Genomic DNA, 22,440 nt, shown 5'->3' with positions numbered 1-22,440 from the left:
ATCAGCGAGCCCTTGGGCCACACACCGGTAAGGTCACCTCGATCCGAAACACAAAAGCCAATCGCCATCCGCCTATGCAAGCAGGAAAGAACTTAAGGGTCAATTACAGCTCGAATCGCAATGTGACTCGAAGACTGGACCCGAAATAGTTAAACTACAACATGCCTAAGGGCATGGCATAAATGCCACTGTCACTAGCCGAGCAAGTCTCCGAGCCACACACCTGTAAGATCACTTCGGCTCGAAGCACAAAAGGCCATCAGCATCTGCCCATGCAAGCAGGAAAAAGCTTGAGGGTCAATTGAAGCTTGAGTCACAAAATGGCTCGGAGACTGAACCCAAATTAGTCGGAATGGCAAATGCCCAAGGACAAGAAACAAAGACAAATACTACCTGCCTGCACCGACAAAGAAGATTCAAAGGCAAGAAGGCTTGAGTCGAAGATCGACTCGGAGACTGAGCCTAAACAGCCGGGACAAACACGGAGGCCTTAGCACCTGCTCGTGCCAAGGATCGTATGTAAGATCCCCTGGGCCTATCCGATCAGTTCTGGACCTACGGGGATCCCGCCAAACACTTGCCTGCCCGGTCGAAGGCAATAACAGAAAAAGGTACAGAAGAAATAATGTTTCAAGTGTTTTCCTATATATTATATACGTGAAAAAGGTGCGTTCTCCATCTACGGGCATGCTCTACATATATCAGAAACAAAGTGACAAAACAGCAAAATCTACGCTCCGCACTAAAGGGATATAGCTTGCCAAGTTTTCCCTCCATGACGTCAGCGAGAAGTGATCGAGCATCACGCTCATCCGCCCTTTCTCAAGCTAGTTCTTACGAGAGAACGAAGCCTTGTGCACCGACCTCCTCGAGTACCTCTCTCCGGGATCTTCAATGAATATACTCCTCAATCCTCTTCTCCCGGTCAAGGGCTTGCCTCATCTTAGCTTGGCCATTAGCCGCATCCTTCATACAAATCACAATATCCTGATCAGTCTTGGTCCGATTTAGGGCCGCTTCAGCCCGGGCGTCAATTATCTCAACTTTTACCTTCGAGAGCTCGGATTCAAGTTTCCCGATCATATCTGCTTGAACTTTGGCATTTTCGCGAGTCAAGCGGAGTTGGGCCTCGAAGTCAGGGACCTTGGCCGAGGCACTTGACTCCTCCAAAGCTCGAGCTCGCACTTGAACCCTTTGCTCCCCTAAGCAATTCAGACGCGGTTGACGTCGCCTTTGAGGTACTCCAAGGCCTCCGCCTTTTTCTGCAGCTGATATGGCAAAAAGTGTTAGCCCTAAGGTTAGAAAAAAGTGAAGCACGTACTACAGTAAGTTACCTGCTCCGTCAACTAGCTCTCATAGTTTGAGCTTTGATACGCCTCATATCGCCAATGCACCAACTCAGCCTCCTTCTCCTTGCTAAGGAGCCTAAGTGACTCGCCCTCGTTCAGGATTTTCTAAAGCCTGGCCCCTTGATGGAGCAGCTTAGACATAAGCCCATCACAAGCTTGCGCAAGGAAAACTCAATAAAGGGATGAGGGCATGACACACAGGAAAAAACGCGCCTAAACTCACCTCGAATAGAAGACGACAGACTTCCTCTAAGTCAAAACACACTCTTGTTGATCCTGCCTCTCCGGCCCTAGGGGGACCAGCATAGGGCAGAGCATATTCACCTGGAAAAACCGATGCCCAGGAATCTGATACTCCGGAAACATCAGGCTCGGATGATGCCCTCTCCTCAAAGATACGGGCCCGCCTAGCATTATTAAAAGCTCTATCACACTGCGGATGCTGATCCCTCTTATCGCCATCGCCCCTCGGCTCGGAGGCCAACAATTCCTTCCCCTATTTAGAAGAGTGCTGCCTCGTCCTAAAGAACCGCCCTATATCTGCAAACTGCGAATCCAGTACAAATGAAAGTGGAAAATATTACATCGAATATATGAAGGCCAAGTCAAAGGCAACATACGCACATACCTTGGTATTTCACTCCCCATTTGGTAAGAAATACAGCTCACCACTGGCGCTCATCGCAGGTCAAATGGGTGACCAGCTTCCAGACCCAGCCGGTCAAGCCAAAAACCTTGCCCGGTGCCCACGAAGTAGCTGTAACAAGAGAGACAACATCTTTACTCAACTAATTTTTGCTATAAGGCAAAATCTAAAAAAGAGCTAGACGCTCCACTCACGTGCATGATTCCACCTTTCGGGAAATGGCAAAAGCCCCGTAGGGATAATGTCAGCCGTCTGGACCCGGATAAATAGCTGGCCCACTCTCGATCCCCATCTTCTTCGTCGTCAACAACAAAGGGCATGGATGAACGACACCTTAGAGTTAGCTGGCCTCGATGATGAAAGGGCCAGTATAACCTACAAGGTGATCAAGCATGAACTCAAGCTCAGCCTTCTCTGCAAAGAACCTCATCATCAATAGCACTCGCCAAAACGACAGATGTATCTATGCCAGAGTAACTCGATACTTCAAGCAAAAATCAAGTACAACCCTATCAGGGGGGGAAATGCGAAAGTGTATAGGTATACGCTCAGAAATCCATTAGTATAGTCCATAATACCCTCATCTAGGGAAAGCACTTGTAGTGTTAACCCCTCGCTCCATTCGCAATGTCTCCTCACCATCTCTAGGTGTTACTCTTTTATCAAGGATGCCATCTTCTCCCTCGGTTTCTGAGCGCCAGGAGCAACACCCCTTGTTCCCTGCTAGACCGGCCCTAAAGTGGTTTCCATGACTATGGTAAAACTAACATGTCAAAGCAAGGGCATGCACTAACACTTTTTGTGCCTGAAGAGATAAAGTACCCTGTGCCAAAGCAGAAAAATGGCTATCTAAAAATAGATAGGTCTTACGAAGAAGTCGAAGCCGCCCCACATGTATGCGAGAAGCAGCAACGACTCGCCTACACGAGGCGAGCCCCGGGAAGCCGACAGCCTCGATACAGATTGACGGATCAATACCCGATCCTGATAGCATCCTTCAATAAGAAGTCAAGACCCTAGGGGCCATCCATATTGTCTCCAAGATCGAGACAGCATCCTACCTCAATGATCCCTGACCTAAAGAAGCTGGACTTCGAGAAGTTTTTTAGCACCAGCACTCGATGCTAGGCAAGTACCTGGTCTCATGATTCCCTCTTTCTAAAAAGAGGAATAAATGCAGGACGCTCCGGTCGCGAAAGCTCCACGAAGGCCTAAATACAGGCAACTCCTCAGCAAAAGTCTATCCTATACTTTTTAAAGGTGCTATCCATATCAAGATCAAAAGGGACCCCCGAGTACCCGAAATTGACCTTCATTCAGGATATTAGTCCCGAAGACTCCGGAATTCGACGCATTATCTCCATACAACCCGGAGGGCCTCGGTGGCCTGGGTTTATCGGATCAATCAGGGATTGGTCCGAAGTACGACGATGGTTCAAAAGAGAGCCATGTAGATCGGCAGAGGATCGGGAGGAACGCCCGCGCCCAAGTCAGATATCAGCAGCCAACAAATAAAAAAAGGCATTTGAAGGTCCTCGAATGGTATGAAAGCATACAAAAGTAAGGATAATGGAAGTCAGTAAAGAATATTATTATTCATAAAAATTTGCGTACAAGCAGCCCTCGAGGGGTCGTTACATACAATTACAAAAACATACAGGAGTCTGCACCTAAAGCGGAGGAACGGAAGGATGTACATGTGATGAAACCCGGGCGCCCGGTCCGCCCTCGAAGATCCATCTCCGATATTAGCATCCTCAAGCGTCGCACCCTCGAGCACGTATCCTCGAGGGTCATTCCTTTAATATCCACCTCCCATAGGTTCCCAGCTCAATCCCCCGAGGGATTCCCGCCGGAGAAGATGAAGAAAAGGAAAAGGAGGGGACACAGAGGAGGCAGAGAAAAGAGACTTGGCCCGCTGAAGACAAAAGTTGAAGATTCGGTGGGCCCCAGCCTCAACGGCCGGTATTTCCACTTTATCCGTTAGGAAAGAAAAAACCCTAGAAATGAAGTGCCACACCAGACCCGAGTAGAAGAGTAAGCGGCGGTGCATAATCCGAACAAATGTCTACATAAGGGGGAAACCGACTCCCCACCCATCATCACCTCGGGCCGACAGCAGCAGCAAGGGCCATCATATCGATGACCACAACAATAGAAGGATAGCATAGTTATGCTCGACGAAGGAAAGTCCCGGCAAAAGGCCACAACACGGTCTAAGGAAACTCCTCCAAATGGGCTTGAGGTCATGAGCCCCTAGCATGATGGTGAAAGGTGAAAAAAGATGATAAGAAGAATAGGCAAGCAGGCCAACGGAGGCACTAGAATAGAAAAAGCAAAGCCAAGGCACCCCCATTTATAGGGGGTCACAACACGGTCACCTAGGCTTTGGAAGATTGACCGACGGGCGCAGTTAATGCATCATTGGGAAATCGAACTGACGACGGTATCTTCACTTTGGAGAGCAAAAATTGGGAATGCAATGAATGAGGTCGAAAAGAACGAGCTCGTGGATGTCTAGTTATCCCAAAGCTCGTGCTAGGAGTCGGATCATCGATATGACGTCACCAAAAGAAGCTCGAAGAGTCAGAATCATTTCCCATCACTTTATTATGGGAAACACGGAGACTATCTGTACGCGACACAATTAGAAGACTTGATTTCTTGTTGTTAAGTCATTTCAGAAGCATGTCTCGGTACCCCGAGGTCAGACAGCCACGACCGAGTTCCCAACCTCGGGGCTCGTCGAAGCCCGACTCAGAGAAAATGGATATCGAAGCCAAGACAGGGGTAGATTCCAAGGCACACGGCTAAGACTGACAGGGCCGGCCTACCCGGAGCCTATGTTAAGGCATCACGTCAGGCCATCCCATCTCCGTACTTCGTAACTAGTCTCCACATACTTGTAACTGAGTCCCCCCTCCTATATAAAGGGGACTCACCCTACATTGTAGGGGACTGATGTTGCTCTATTTCTCCACAAATGCAATAATATCTCTCTCTCTCTCTTCTCTTTCTAACTTACTTGTTTTTCGTTTATCATTTGATATTTGCCCGAGGCTGCTTCAATATTTATCATCCTCTTACTTGTTCTTCACTATATAGCTCAATATCGATCGTATAGAGCCTTTCTTAATTGTATCCTTAATTGTTAGCCCATTCTCGGTTGCCACGGATACCTCGAGCTTGACCTGAACCTAGACCCAAGGTCACCATCGATCAGCCCTACGACCGGGCATCATGCCCTTCGGTTTGATTACTGCCTCGTTTTAGTTCGCACTTTATCGTTAAACTTAATATTATTAGCATCAACTGCTCTAACAACTAGCTCGGGAATAGATCACGTATTTTTAAAATCCCATTTATAAATTTAATTGTTGTTACCATTTTCACGGTAAATAACTGTTTTCAACATCTCATCCACACTTAAAAATCCTGTCTATAGGGTAGATAATAACAATAAAATAAGCTGTTATTATGTGATTCTGCGCACGTAAACATGTTTTGAAATTTCATTTAGAAATCCTGCCTTAGGGTAAACGTGTTAACACAATTTGTTATTCATGCACTCATCATATTGCAGCCATGCTCCGCACTTAGAAATCTTGCTTTAGGTAAACATCATAAAAAAAACTATCACTCCTTCCTATTTTGAAACTGTGCATAACTTGATTTGCATTTAGAAATCCTGTTTGAGTTATTATGCATCATGCTGCATTAGATATCATGTTATAAGATCACACTTATTCAATCACACCTAGTCTAAATACAGAGGTATAAACGGTCTTCCAATTCTAAACAAACTGGTAATTAGTCTTTATATGTTTGCAACATTTAGAATTGCATGCTATTAGGTATAACAACCTGGAATTATTAACAAATCTGGTAACTGCTGCATATTATTTTACACTCAGGCAAGCCTTAGGTAATAACTTAAATAAAACCAGAACCGTCTTTGTGATTAGTGTTTAATTGTCAACGTGTTACAATTATTAGGCAAGCCTGATTCGGACTTCTTTTCTGAGTCATGTAATAAATCTGGTTCTACTATTATCACTTAGATACCTTGTTAGGATCTAAATTTAGACCTTAATTGTGTATGAGTCATGTTGTTTATGTGTACTATGTGTGGAGGTATATCTGAGCCTTTCATTTGTCTTCCATGCTCTCATTTATTGAAGTCCTACTTGTTTATTGTATGTCGCCTTAGTATTTTACCTTTAAACTTGAGGGTCTGCCTAGAACCCCCCTTTATAGGATAAGAGTCCTAAATTCCTCTTGGACTGTTAGGAAGGAACGGGTAACAACATGCAATAGGGGTCGAGACCAACCTTCACTTTAATTACCTTCACGGGACGGAAAAGGGTAGATATGGATATGATGACCGGTGCATTAATGCCACGTGTAGCCCCTCTTTGAGGAGTGTCATACCGGGTCTTTCATTGATGTGATCCATATTATAAACAAACCTAGCACACTCCCCTTTACATTCATGAATAAGCTTAGATTGTAATTCTTTTAAAAAATTTCGCTTTTCACTAATTGTTTTTCAAACACTTGCGTATTGAAATTTAAATCCCCTACTATTTGAGACATACTTGTTTATTTGCTAATTGTACAAATTCACAAAAATCTGTCTGGCCGGGAACCACACTAGTGGATCTTGAGGAGTATCTATCACCTTCCCCTAGGATAATTTCAAGCCCTTACCCTATCTCTGGTTACCAAACGTAGTTATAAATAAACCATATAGGTGTCGTAACACACCTTAAATCGTTAGGTGGCGACTCTTAAAAAATGCAAACCCCCTTTCCCAAAAGGAATGAGTTGTCCCATATTAAAATGTCATAAATCCGATTCCGCGAGGAAAAAAGGGGCACGACAATGGTTTGTAGACTCCTTAGGATAGAACTGCTCTGATTCCATGTTTGTCATGACCCAAATCGGAGGGCTGCGATGGGCACCTGGTGCCTTACTCAATAGAGTACCAACGTAAACGTATCTTTCTTATCATTTCATCATGGGTAGAAGGCCCAGAAGGACTTTCAAAACTTTCCCATAACAAAAGATAAGGGAATACTTGACATAGGATGACCCATCATGATATACAAATTTATACATGTGACATGCGGGCCTATAAAGCCGGAATAATCATTTGTACACTCAAACTATAGGCCGACAAGGCTATAAAAGTATCCATATACATCAAATTTGTCTACAAGCCTCTTAGAGTACATACATATCATAAAGCTTGGGACAGAGCCCAACCATACCAGTCAATACATATCTAAATCATACTTACCAAATAGGCAACATTGGAGCAAGTGGAGTGCACCAACACTTTATGCTGAGCTGATAGACTACTAGGAGGACTATCAACCTGTCTATTGGAACCTGCGTTCATGAAACACAACATCCCGAGGCAAAAGGGACGTCTGTTCGAATAGAGTACCGAGTATGTAAGGTAGTAACGCATAAATAAGAATAGTAATGTAAAGAGAGATTAAGAAGATACAACTTATAACATCAGAGTGCCTTTAAGGGCTAGTGACATATATATACATATATATATATATAGCATGGAGCTCGGTCAAACCCAATTGATTAATGGTTGCACAATAGGTGCCATATCCGGCCGACTATAATGCGGCTCGGTAGAGTAAAATAGATACATATATATACAATGCATGCTGGACTCATCGAATTACATTCTAAACCTTTCGGAGTGACGTAAGGTCGTTGCACCTTTAATTAACGTTATGGACACACATACCATCAAAATGAACATCAATAGAATTGAAGATCATACATACTTTCTTAGAATAACTTTATAAGGAAAGAACAACATGGACAACCATAGTTACTAGGAATCCATTATGAAATAGCATATCATTTACGTTCATTTCACTTTAGATCATGCCAAAAGAAAGAAGGAAGTGCCTCAACATACTTCTAAAATCATCTCTCCAATCGTGAATCAAGCTCAATATGATATTCTTACGTCTACAATGAGTTAACCGACTTCATCGTTATCATATAAGCATTGTAACTCTCATATTTCAAAACAAATATTTTACAAGAAAATGGACAACACCTCCGTTGTTTTTATTACATCCCATAAGTTACTAAAAGTCATAGAACAACGTAAACAACAAAAATATAATTCACAATAAGCTCTCTAATTACTTCAGCAAATATTTTGAGTGGCAAACACGATTTACAATTAACGAAATATAATTTAATCCAATTCCTTTTCCATGAATCTTCCTACAAAATCTAAAACCTAAGACTTATGCTTGCCATATTATTTTCAACCCAAAATATCATAATACACATATTCAAAAATAGTCTAGCACCTTAACCTTTATCGTCAACATCTTGTTTTTCATGTTATCTTCTTCAATAATTTGAATTAGCACATGGATAAGATTAACAACAGAAGCCAAAGCATAATAAAACAATTAATAACAATTTCTAGCCACAACAATTTATATAGCCGCAACACAATCCACAAAAAAAAGATAACGATTCCTTATGCCATGACACTTACTACCTTGTAGATTTTCACTCAAACAACTCAACCAACACATGATTAACCTAAAGCACAATCAAGAACACGATTTACTTACCTTAGAGGGTGTTTGGATTGGTTTATAAAAGTAGCGTTTAAGTTAAAAGCTAAAAGCCATAAGTTGGTAATACCCAACTTTTGGTTTTTGGCTTAATTTTATACTTTTTATGCCTAAAAGTAAATGCTTTTAAGTACTTTTTATCATTGCCAAACACCACACAAATTTAAAAAGTGCTTAAAAGCTAATATGTACTTAAAATAAGCCAATCTAAACACCCTCTTAGTCAGTAGATACAACCTGAAATCCCCGGCATGTGTAGCTCACAACAACCCTTAATCACACCACAACACTATAGGAATTGTATTCTCTTCTAAAATAAACTTTTATGTTCAAGTTGGTGTGAAAACACTTGTATTTTTCCTTAAAACACTAATATATATGAGGGAGTGAATGATTGTTACCTTAATAAACAATAAAACATGAAATATGAGGTTACATCACTTTGAAGGATCCTCCAAAACAGCCAAAAGATGAAAAACTATGATTTAGGAAGCACCATGTGATTTCTAGCGTTGGATTCATGTTCTTATCTTTTGTTTTCACTCTAGAATCATGGAGCCTACATTGAGCCTTGCCCCAATCTTTAAAGGTTGAAGAATCACCCACTGCCTAAGCGGGTTCCATGGGAGCTGCTTGTGCAGTCTCGCGAAAACAAAAATATCTCTTTATTCTAACGTCATATCGATAAACAGTTTAATATGTTGGAAACTAAACTCGTAGACCTTCAATTTGGTATGTGGATCATCCCTTAATTCTAAGTATATTAAGATAAAAACTCAGCTATATTTTACCTAATTTTCAACATATTATGTATGTAACTTGTGATGACTTTCGCCAACTTTTGTGCCACAACTCGCTTGACTTCAAAATGTAACACACTACAACTACAATAACTTATGACATAACCTCTTTATCATGTTAAGAACTGTAGTCTCACCATGAAAGTACTTGTTATAACATTCCAAACTTGTCGACTTTTGACAAAACTTATTTTCTTCAATTCATTTAGCTTCTAAGATTTCCAACCCTCTTGGTACTTGTTATTCATGATCTTAAATATTTGTAACCTCAAATGTAAAATGATTAAGTTACTTTATGCACTTTCAAATATAATCTCATTTTCGAGCTTACTTCAACTAACTTACGACGTACTCTCACGTACAAAAATATGGGGTGTGACAAGATTGTATGGTTATATATTATATTAGTTGTTACACCCCACACATGAAAAATGAAGATTGGTATGTTTGGTTTCTTGCGCGGCCAATTGGACAGTGACGCGTACCATGGCAAAAAGGGATTATACGTTTTATTAGGCTAGTGTCACTTGTCCCATCGGGTGCTGATCGGGGTGGAGCGACCCGTTTTGCATGAGGCAACGGCGGTATTTTCTAGATTTGGTGTGATATAAAAAGGTAGTGCTTCCCTCTGTTCTCTCATTCTAGAATATATCACCAACATCAATTCACCAAAAATTCTCTTGAACTCCATTTAGAATTCCCTAGATAGTGTAAGGGTAAATCGAAGGTAAAGCTAGTAAGAGTTAGTGTACGGGAGATTTAATCATCGCTGTAACATCTATCATCTTACTATATTGATTCTGGAGATTCGTTAGCGGCAGAGTTAACCACCATAGAAGTGTAGCTAGGTCTTGAACAAGTTATGTAGGTCAACTTTCTTTCTTGTAATTACTTGGTATGGACGTCTTTCTCTCCTTCAACGATTTCTATGTCGTGATATTGGGTTGTCCTAAGGTATCCTCAATGGTGTTATTTATTTTTTTGTATATTATTCTTATTGGTGGCATTTTTTCAAATTTGAGGCGTTTCTAGATAGTACCCTTAGTTCGGAAAAATATGATTCCTTATGCATTTAATCTAAGTATTTTCTTGAAATTAACTTTGCGTTGAATTTAAGATATGTATCTATTTTATTTTACCAAGTCGCGCTATAGTCGTCCGAGTACAACACCAATTGTGCAACAACTAATTAGTTGGATATGTTGAGATATGATATGAGATATCAGCGAGCCCTTGTGTGGCCGGCTACAATGATGTGTGATGTGAGGTTACAGAGTCTTCTTGGGCCCGACTATGCCGAGTCTTTGTTGATACCCAATTTTTCCCTCATATATTTTTTAATATGCATATATATTTTCTAAATAGTGCACATGCATTTACAAATATGCACAAGTACTTCTATAATTTTAAAGGCTTTAAATCAATTTATTTCTGTATTTTTTTATTATACAGATATCCAATAATTATCCCTCATATTATTTTATGATGATTTAATCATCTAAATTTATCATTTATGCCCATATAGTGGTTAAATATTTTAATTATATTTTTTATAATTACATTTGCATTTTTAAGGCTAGAATTGCACATTTTGCAATAATAGCTCATATATATATGCATAATTACATTATCTATATAGAAACTAACATTTTATATTTTTATAATATTAAGTAATTATTTGAAATAATTTTCATGCACAAATGATATTTTTTATTTGTCACGACCCCAAACTCGAACCCGGTCGTGTAACGACCCGAACGGTCGTTTTGAGCTTTTGCATTTCGCTCGCAAGTTCTCGGGCATGACTTTCCCCGTGTGGTGTATTATGACTTATGTAAATTGTTGGTGTTGGGTTTCAGGTTAATCAGAATGAATTTGGAAGAACAGTCTCAGTTGAAAGCTTAAAATTTGAAAGGTTTGACCAAGATTTGACTTGTTTGTATTTGATCTTGGATTGGAATTTTTATGGTTTGGTTAGCTCTGTTAGGTGATTTGGGACTTAGGAGCGTGATCGGAATGCATTTTGGAAGTCCGTGGAAGGTTTAGGATTGAATTGGCGAAATTGAGATTTCGGCGTTTTCCGGTTGATAGGTGAGATTTTGATATCGAGATCAGAATGGAATTCTGGAAATAGGAGTAGGTCCATTGTGTCATTTGTGATGTGTGTGCAAAATTTCAGGTCATTCAGACAAGGTTTGATAGATTATTTGATCAAATTCGGAATTCGGAAGTTTTGGAATTCTTAGGCTTGAATCTGAGGGTGATTTGATGTTTTGATGTTGTTTTGAGCATTCCGAAGGTTGGAACAAGTTTGAATTATGTTATGGGGTGTGTTTCCATGTTTGGTCAGGTTCCCATGAGGCTCAGATATGTTTTGGAAGAGTTTTTTGAATATTTTAGTGTTTTGAGCATAAGCATGTAATGATTCAAAGGTCCATTTTTAGTTCTAGAGATCGAAATTTGATTTTGAGACTTCCAGAATTTTGATAATGAATTATAGGAGTGATCCGGAAAGTTTGGTCTAATTTCATCAAATCGCGATTGGGTTTTTGACGCGAATCATGAGTTAATTGCTTAATGAGCGAAATGGATATCGCACTGAGCAAACGAGCTCCGAATTGAGTTTCGATTGAAGGACTATGTTCGTATCATTATTTGTGACTCATAGGAACAAAAATCATCGAATTGCGAGTTCGTATGATGGAGTTAGAGCCTTTTAGTGAAATTAAAGACTACTAATGCATCAGATCTGGTGTGCACCTTTTAGCGAGCAGATTTGACCTTTTAGCGACGGAAATTAAGCCTTTAGCGACCAGAATTGGATTTATTAAAGCTGTTACGTTTTTAGCTCATTTTGACTTTTTTGGTGAAAGAACACGGCTTGGGGCGATTTTTGAGAAAGAAATCATGGGAAATATTGAGGTAAGTCACTTGGGATTATTTCTACTCCATAATATTGAATTATCATCGAATAATCTGACTAGATTACATGTTTTTGAGGTGTAAATTGAGGATTTGGACCTAGAGATTTGAAAATAAGATTTGAAGATTTGGAGGCTGAATTGTTATCGGAATTTAGTAATTTTGGTATGGTTAGACTCGTGGTTGAATGGGTTGTCGGATTTTGTGAGTTTCGTTGGATTCCGAAGCATGGGCCTGAGGGGCCGGGTTTGAGCAATTTCAGGATTTTGATGTTAAATTGGATATTTTCGAGTGGGTTTCGCTCCCTTAGCATATTTTAATGATTATGTACTGATTGTGGCTAGACTTGGAGCATCCGGAGGTCGATTCACGTGGGCGAGGCATCGCGGGTTAGAGTTCGGATCGGATCGAGGTGAGTAATGATTGTAAATGATGTTTTGAGGGCCTGAAATCCCGGATTGCACATCGTTGTGCTATATTGAGGTGAGGCACACGCTTGATGACGAGCGTGGGGTTGTGCACTATTGAGGATTGTGACTTGGTCCGTCCCGATTGATGATTTTATCGTGTATTTGATTGAAAACTATTTGCTATCAACATTATTTCGGCTGAAAGCCATATTTGGGCTTAGTGCCAGCTATTTGAACCCTTCGAGGATTTTTGTTGATATTTCCTCACTGTTTTGACTTTATACTTGAACTCAGTCATGTTATTTTCCACTGTTTTTAAAACTCAACCATGTTTACTCTGCTTTAACACTTGAAATAATATTTTAAATAATATTTTGGGCTGAGCGTTATGTTTTACTGTTGCCCGAGTGGCTTATGTGATTTTTGACTGAGTAAGGCCGAGGGCCTGTATTGTGAGGATTCTTTTGGGTCGGGCTGCACGCCGCAGCAGTGAGATACTGATTATGATAATGAGGTCGAGGGCTTGAGATTGTGCTCCACGAGGTGTCTTGATATTGATATGAGGCCGAGAGCCTGTTTATGATGCCATGAGGTGGCTTGATATTGTGCTTGGTCCATAAGGGGCCCCTCCCGGAGTCTGTACACCCCTAGTGAACGCGGGTACCCATTTGTGATGTGAGATATAGCCCAAGGGGCTGATATTGTTCTATGTGATAGCCCGAGGGGCTGGTATTATTCTATATGATTGCCCAAGGGGCTGGTACCGTTCTATGTGATTGCCCGATGGGCTGGTATTGTTCTGAGATATGGCCCGAGGGGCAGAGTTGTTGACATTGTGTCCGAGGGGCGAACCTTTATGTGTTTATCTTTCATATTTACCTGTTAAACTATGGTATTTATGCTCGAGGGGCGGATTTCTATGCTTATCTGCACTAACTGTTTTGCATTCATTTGCGTAACTGTTGAAAAAGTTATTTTCAAAGAAGTTTAAACTGAGCTAAGATGTTTTAAGAGATTTTTACAGCTTCACTGCTTTTTTACTGGTTTTTGAACTGCTTCTATATAGCAACTTGATATGCTTTATGTGATTTCTTACCATTCAGGCTTTAGTTATGATTATTACTTACTGAGTTGGAGTACTCACTTTACTCCCTACACCTTGTGTGCAGAATCAGGTGTTTATACACTCGGTAGCGGGTTTTGGTTAATCGAAGGCAGAGTCATCGGAGTTTAGTAAGGTAGCTGTCGGCGTTCGCAGCACTGCTTTTCTCTCTCTTCATTTCAGTAGTCTGCATTTGTACACTTCAGACTTTTAGTTGTATTTATACCCTTGTAGATGCTCGTGACTTATGACACCCCGATTAGGGCTGTGTCGGGTTGTATTTCCGTTACTTATTATCATTAAATCATGTTTAGACTGCTTTTATATTGTTTAACTGTTTAAAAAGTGAATTGGGTTTAATTGGCCGGCCTTGTCTTCACGAGAGGCGCTATCACGACCGGGTTCGGGGTTAGGGTCATGAAAGTTGGTATCAGAGCCTAGGTTACATAGGTCTCACGAGTCATGAGCAGGTTAAGTAAAGTCTCACGGATCGGTACGGAGACATCTATATTTATCCTCGAGAGGCTGCAGAACCTTTAGGAAAACTTCACATTTTTGAATTCTTATCGTGCGTCCTTTGATTCAGCTTGAAATGTAACTCTTTGAATTCCTTCCACGTGTTCGTGTGCGCGCATGATCACTCAGTATCAGATGTGCATTGATGGCTTGTGATTCCCCGATCGAGGGGCGAGACGTGATCTCTGTGAGTTGATGTTGGGCCAGTCTGGAGGACTTGAGGTCGGATCTTTGCCTATAGCTTGAGCATCGAAGTGCTGATTGTGTGAGCAAGTGTCTTCAAACTGATATGTTTGGTATTGTCCCTATTAGTGGAAGTGACGGATGCATGGCTATGCGATGAGTATGTTATGACTGCGAGATGTATTCTTATGAATTGGAAGTGACAAGGAGGGTCTTGTGGAGGATAGAAGAACTATTAGGTGCTTGATTTTCATCTTGATTTGAGGTATAGCCCCGAGTTATGGGTGTAAGAAGAGTCTTTTCATTTGTCCTAGTTGGGAGTGAAGTAAATTTCATGTTGCGGTATGAGTTTAGACTCATGAAGGCTAAGGGACTGCGTAATGTTTGTGACGGTGGAAGGTATACAGAAATGGTAGTTGAAGACAAGGCTGGTGGGTTATCTCCGGCGAAGTGTTCCAAGGTTGTGTGATGCTTATGTGTCTTTTAGAAGGTCTCATTTACAAGTAAAATATAAGTGTTGAAATTTGAATTTTGAATCGCTTAAGAGAGTGGGCTTGACTGTTGCAAGGATGAATGCGAGATTTGCAGAAGATTCAAGGTACCAGATGGTCTGTGTTTCATGAGCTTATGAAGGTTTGAGTTTAATCTCACTATGGTATTGTGGCAGCAATAGAGTATATGCATTATGAGTTAATGTGTGTGTTTTGGTATACGACTCCGAGCTAAGTGGGAGAGTCTGCTATTGATTAAGCGATTGTATGGTTATGTGCTATGTTGGTTCCGGTTTGAGACATTCGGGTGAATTAGTTATGGCCTAGGAGGTTGAAACCGAGGATGGCTCGGGTAAAGGAAAATTTTGACGAATATTATATTATGCTTCATAGGTGTGTGAGCATTACGAGATGTCTTGAGTTGTTATTGGCAAGAATGCTCGGTGTATAGAGCAGGAAGTTGCTTGGTTGTATTGGGATGAGGTTACATTCTACGGTGTCGAAGTACCAATGAGGCACAGGTTGTTTGGTTCATTTGATCAGACTAATTGCAGTTTGAATAGAGTGAATGACTCTTGAGAATGGTTTTAATGTGTTTAAGATTCTACATGTAACAATTGGGTATTTTAAAGTTGTATATGTAGTTAGGAACTGAGTTTTCATTTGGAAGATGTCAAGACTTATGGTACTTTCTAAATTAACTATGGGATTCTATATATCAATATTAGGAAGGTAATGGTTCCAGATTCGCAGGAAGTCCCTTCGGGGTAGGTATTTTGAATGTGGTGCTTTTGGAAACATTTAAGAGAGTACTCAGCGGCTTATGAGCCTTAAACAGTGTGGTTTTATGCTTAGGTCTCGTGTGGTAAGTCTGGGTTGAGGAATTGTGGTGCTACAGCAAGAGGGGATATCAAATTGAAGGTAAATCAGAAGGAAACTCGAATATATGGGATAGATGGGTAGTAGGGCGGATCAGTATGGTAAGGATATGATTAGTTCCTTTGGTGTGTACGGGGTAATGAATTCCTATAGGTATTTCGCGGCAATGTTCTTAGGTTTTGATGGTTTGTGTAGCTTGGTTGAGTTAGAAGGATTCAGTCCTGGCAGGTCTGATTTTTGCATGGGGAACTTGGAGAGTTCTTGATGGTTTCTACCTTGGTTGAAGATGTATATTTTCTATGGGCATGAGAATCATGGGATGCATATGATTTTCTTCTAGATGGTATTAATGGAAAGTTCTTGACTAGTAGAGTATGTAGATGTTTGTGGCTCGAAAGGGAGATGAAGTTCTCATGTTATCCTAGGATGGTATGGTTTATGCGGTATGTTGTGGAGGATTGAGATTTGCGTGTGTAAGGTTACGATTCAGTTTTGAATGGAAAGTCACAAAAGTCTTTGGCATCACGGGTAGTTTCAGATGATTAGAGAAATGAGCATTAGATGATTAGGGGGATGATCTCCAGATGATTAAGAAAATGGTATTGCTAAATGGGAGTGATTTGACGAGGGTATATGTTTCATAAAAGGCAATGAGATTAAGTTGATAGTACTGCAGTAGAATTGCGGCGCTTTCTTATTAGATCGATTGCTGATATTCGAGTTTTCTTGGTGACACAGGGAAATTTTAGAGTATCTTTCGTGGAATGATTGGGTATTTGAGGTGCGGTATGCATTCGGACGGTGGAATTGGGATCAGGTATGTTGATTCATGTTCCATATAGATTTGGAGACAAGGAAGTTCTCACATTCAGGCTATGTTGTGGTTGTGAGTCGTGTGTATCGGCACTGTTTAGTGACTATCGGGATTTGGAGACCCGAGCAGATCTTTTGTGCTTGGCATGTTAGATTTTGGATGGGATATTGGGTTCAAACTGGTTGTCTCCGTGTTGCGTCATTCTGGACTATTGCGCTAAGGTGGCACCGTTGGCTATGCTGGAAATGCCACGGATTGAGTGGCGAGGTCCGTAGGATTATGCCCTAGTGGAGTGGTTTATATTTCGAAGACCCAGCGGACAGTTGGGAAGGATTGTCTTTCTTATTTGGGCTTTCGTGATGGATGTTAGTGTAAAGGTTTCTACCATTGATTCAGTTCCGGTGGTGAGGGACATTTCGGATGTGTTTCTTATGGTCGGGCATGTTGCCGAGTAGGGTTGTTGATTTCGATATTGATTTGATGCCAGGCACCGTATCCTATGGCACCGACAGAGTTAAAGGGGTAGAAGGAGGAGCTTCAGGATTTCCTTGATAAGGAGTTCGTTGGCAGGCCAATGTGGATGCGTGTTCTAACTTGAGTCGGCTTGGTTGGCTCCGAATTGTATTGTTGAGAGAGGTGTTGCTTCGTCGGTTATTGAGCTTATTAGTAATCCGGGGAGACCTATAAGTTACCTTTCCGTGTTGCAAGGTGTTAGGATTTGTTGGTTATCGGCACATGTGGTGCGGTGTTATTGGGGTCTCTCAGCAGGATTTGAGCGGGAGGAGTATTGGATATTACTTGGCGGATGGCGCATTTGTTATGCCCTTTCGGGTTGTGCGGTGTTATGTACTTGCTTTACCGTGGTTATGATGATTTACTTTTATTCTAGACATCAATTGCGCGTGGTCGTTAATTTCGAGCAGAGTGACTTGAGGTGTTTCATGTGGAGCAGTGTTTGGATAGGGTCGCGCATTGCAGCGAAGTTATGTGGAGGTATGACCTTGCAGGTTAGATTCGTGTGTTCTGTTCTTATGATGTTAGATGGGTTCTCAGCCTTGTGTTGTGGTGGTACTAGTGAGCTTGAGATACAGCTCTTTCATTTGAGTCATTTTCAGGATTTGAGTATGTTCGGACCGTTGCTTATTGGTGCACTTATTATGCAAGTTGTGGCTTAGGCCTATATTGATGTGTCATGTCACTAGAGTGGTGTGTTGGATTAGAAAAGATCGTTGGGATCATTAATGAACACGAACGAGTTCGATTTCAGCATGTTGGAAGGATAATATCGAGCTTTGGCTTAGAAATTTGCTGTGGTATTTACCAAAGGAGAAGTGGCTTCATGAATGGCTGATCTGGGAAATGGTTATGGCTTACCGCGTGTTTTAGTGATCATTGGCAGTATATGAAAGTGTTGGGATGAGACTTCAGTTGATAAGAGTTTTCCTATCGGTATTCGGGTGTTGTGTGCAGCTATTGTGATTAGAAGTCATCACTACAAGTGTTTGAGTTATGTGGTATATCATGTGATTGCACCTGAGATAGCAGATATGGTTTGTAATAGCTTGTTCGGAGTAATTCACAGTATAAATGTGAGATTCTGGTCGTATTGATGATTTTAGAAGTGGAAATGTGGTTCTATGGTTTATGGGCAAGATTGGGTTATGAAATTTCAGTTACAATGTGTTATCGGACCTATATGAGATAGGGTGATGTGGTATCACCCCCAGGTATATGCATGATAAAGTTATTCAGCAATTGGTTGGCTTCTGGAACAACTCTGGGCACATTCGAGGACGAACGTGTGTTTAAGTGGGGGAGGATGTGACGACCTGACCGGTCGTTTTGAGCTTTTCACTTCGCTCGCCAGTTCTCGGGCATGACTTGCCCCGTGTGGGGTATTATGACTTATGTAAATCATTGATGTTGGGTTTCAGGTTAATCAGAATGAATTTGGAAGAACAGTCTTAGTTGAAAGCTTAAAATTTGAAAGGTTTCACCAAGATTTGACTTGTTTGCATTTGATATTGGATTGGAATTTTTATGGTTTAGTTAGCTCTGTTAGGTGATTTTGGACTTAGGAGCATGATCGGAATGCATTTTGGAAGTCTGTGGAAGGTTTAGGCTTGAATTGGCGAAATTGAGATTTCGGCATTTTCCGGTTGATATGTGAGATTTTGATATCGGGGTCAGAATGGAATTCCAGAAATGGGAGCAGGTCCGGTGTGTCATTTGTGATGTGTGTGCAAAATTTTAGGTCATTCGGACGAGATTTGATAGACTTTTTGATCGAATTCGGAATTCGGAAGTTTTGGAATTCTTAGGCTTGAATCTGAGGGATTTGATGTTTTGATGTTGTTTTGAGCGTTCTGAAGGTTGGAACAAGTTTGAATTATGTTACGGGGTGTGTTGGCATGTTTAGTCAGGGTCCCATGAGGCTCAGATATGTTTTGCAAGAGCTTTTGGAAGATTTTAGCGTTTTGAGCATAAGCATGTAATGATCCAAAGGTCTATTTTTAGTTCTAGAGATCGAAATTTGATTTTGAGACTTCCAAAATTTTGATAATGAATTATAGGAGTGATCTGGAAAGTTTGGTCTAATTTCATCAAGTCGCGATTGGGTTTTTGACGCGAATCATGAGTTAATTGTTTAACGAGCGAAATGGATATCGCACTGAGAAAACAAACTCCGAATTGAGTTTCGATTGAAGGACTATGTTCGTATCATTATTTGTGACTCATAGGAATAAGAATCATCGAATTCCGAGTTCATATGATGGAGTTAGAGCCTTTTAGTGAAATTAAAGACTACTGGTGCATCAGATCTGGTGTGCACCTTTTAGCGACCAGATTGAACCTTTTAGCGATGGGAATTAAGCCTTTAGCGATCAGAATCGGATTTATTAAAGCTATTACATTTTTTAGCTCATTTTTACGTTTCTTTGGTGAAAGAACACGGTTTGGGGCGATTTTTGAGCAAGAAGTCATGAGAAATATTGAGGTAAGTCACTTGTGATCATTTCTACTCCATAATATTGAATTATCACTGAATAATCCGACTAGATTACATGTTTTTGAGGTGTAAATTAGGGATTTGGACCTAGGGATTTGAAAATAAGATTTGAAGATTTGTAGGCCAAATTGTTATCGGAATTTAGTAATTTTGGTATGGTTGGACTAGTGGTTGAATGGGTTGTCGGATTTTATTAGTTTCATCGAATACCGAAGCGTGGGCCTGGGGGGCCGGGTTTGAGAAATTTCAGGATTTTGATGTTAAATTTGATATTTTCGAGTGGGCTTCGCTCCCTTAGAATATTTTAATGATTATGTACTGATTATGGCTAGATTTGGAGTATCCGGAGGTCAATTCGCGGGGGCGAGGCATCGCGGGCTAGAGTTCGGACCGGATCAAGATGAGTAATGATTGTAAATGATGTTCTGAGGGTTTGAAACCCCGGATTGCAAATCGTTGTGCTATATTGAGGTGAGGCACATGCTTGATGACGAGTGTGGGGTTGTGCACTATTGGGGATTGTGACTTGGTCTGCCCCGATTGATGATTTTATCGCGTATTTGATTGAAAACTATTTGCTATCATCATTATTTGGGCTGAAAGCCATATTTGGGCTTAGTGCCAGCTATTTAAACCCTTCGGGGATTTTTGTTGATATTTCCTTACTGTTTTGACTTTATACTTGAACTCAGTCATGTTATTTTCCACTGTTTTCAAAACTCAACCATGTTTACTCTGCTTTAACACTTGAATTGATATTTTAAATAATATTTTGGGCTGAGCGTTACGTTTTACTGTTGCACGAGTGGCTTATGTGATTTTTGACAGAGGAAGGCTGAGGGCCTGTATTGTGAGGATACTTTTGGGTCGGGCTGCACGCCGCAGCAGTGAGATACTGATTATGATAATGAGGCCTAAGGCCTGAGATTGTGCGCCACGAGGTGGCTTGATATTGATATGAGACCGAGAGTCTGTTTATGATGCCACAAGGTGGCTTGATATTGCGATTGGGCCATAAGGGGCCCCTCCCGGAGTCTGTACACCCCAAGTGAGCGCGGGTACCCATTGTGATGTGAGATAAAGCTTGAAGGGCTGATATTGTTCTATGTGATAGCCCGAGGGGCTGGTATTGTTATATGTGATTGCCCGAGGGGCTGGTACCGTTCTATGTGATTGCCCGAGGGGCTGGAATTGTTCTGAGATATGGCCCCAGGGGAGGAGTTGTTGACATTGTGCTAGAGGGGCGAACCTTTATGTGTTTATCTTTCATATTTACCTGTCATTTACCTGTTAAACTACGGTATTTAGGCCCGAGGGGCGGATTTCTGTGCTTATCTGCACTAACTGTTTTGCATTCATTTGCGTAACTGTTGAAAAAGTCATTTTCAAAGAAGTTTAAACTGAGCTAAGATGTTTTAAGAGATTCTTACAACTTCATTGTTTTTTTACTGGTTTTTGAACTGCTTCTGTACAACATCTTGATATGCTTTACGTGATTTCTTACCATTCAGGCTTTAGTTATGATTATTACTCATTGAGTTGGAGTACGCACTTTACTCCCTGCACCTTGTGTGCAGATTCAGGTATTTAGACACCCGGTAGCGGGTTTTGGTTGATCGTAGGTAGAGTCATCAGATTTTAGCAAGGTTGTTACCGACGTTCGCAGCACTGCTTTTTCTCTCTTCATTTCATTAGTCTGTATTTGTGCACTTCATACTTTCAGTTGTATTTATACCCTAGTAGATGCTCGTGACTTGTGACACCCCGGTTACGGCTATATCGGGTTGTATTTCCGCTACTTATTATCATTAAATCATGTTTAGACTGCTTTTATATTGTTTAAATGTTTTAAAAAGTGAATTGGGTTTAATTGGCTGGCCTTGTCTTCACGAGAGGCGCCATCACGACCGGGTTCGGGGTTAGGGTCGTGACAGGTTGTGATGGCGCCTATCGTGAAGACAAGGCTAGCTGACACTTATCCATTTCAGGTTTTAAGCAGTCAACAATGAGAATTAAGTCTAAAACATGATAAATAATCCAAAATTAAACAGTTAACAGTACAATTTTGTGGAAGAACAACCCAACATAGCCTGATACCAGGGTGTCACTAGTCATGAGCATCTATCAATCCTACCACAAGTCTGAAAAGTCTATAAGCTATTACAAAATGTTTGATAAAGAGATAGAAACGAGATAAAGGGGGAGAAACACGGGTCTACGGACGCCAAACAACTACCTCGTGGACTCCGAAGTCTGTCGTGAGCCCTCAACTCGCGCTGGCAGGATCTGCAATGCCTGAATCTGTACACGTGGTGCAGGGAGTAAAGTGAGTACTCCGACTCAGTGAGTAATACTCATAAATAAAGACTGAAAGTAAGAAATCACGTAAGGCACATTACAGGCTATAATGATGCAGTAAAAGCCATTAAAACAGTAAATCAGTAAGGATATGTGAAAGTCATTTTAGTTAAACTTAAACTTAATGAAAAGCCTTTTTAACAATTTAAGCAGGTAAATGACAGGCAATTAAGAAAGATAAACACATAAAGGTTCTCCCCTCGGGCACAATATCAACAAATCCACCCCTCGGGAAATATCTCAGAACAATACCAGCCCCTCGGGGTATATCCCACATCACAATGGGTACCCGCACTCACTAGGGGTGTGTAGACTCCTGGAGGGGCCC

At 41.0% G+C, this 22,440-nt stretch overlaps 1 pseudogene; it reads right to left on the bottom strand.

The window, feature by feature from the left end:
- Positions 1-891: 891 nt before the first annotated feature.
- LOC142164194 (uncharacterized) overlaps positions 892-22,440 on the bottom strand; it is a 76,779-nt pseudogene continuing 55,230 nt past the window's right edge.

This window comes from Nicotiana tabacum, chromosome 1 (genome assembly GCF_000715075.1).
Source record: "Nicotiana tabacum cultivar K326 chromosome 1, ASM71507v2, whole genome shotgun sequence".
Taxonomy (NCBI): domain Eukaryota; kingdom Viridiplantae; phylum Streptophyta; class Magnoliopsida; order Solanales; family Solanaceae; genus Nicotiana; species Nicotiana tabacum.
The sequence above is the reverse complement of the archived record's forward strand: the minus strand, read 5'-3'. Positions and strand labels throughout refer to the sequence as shown.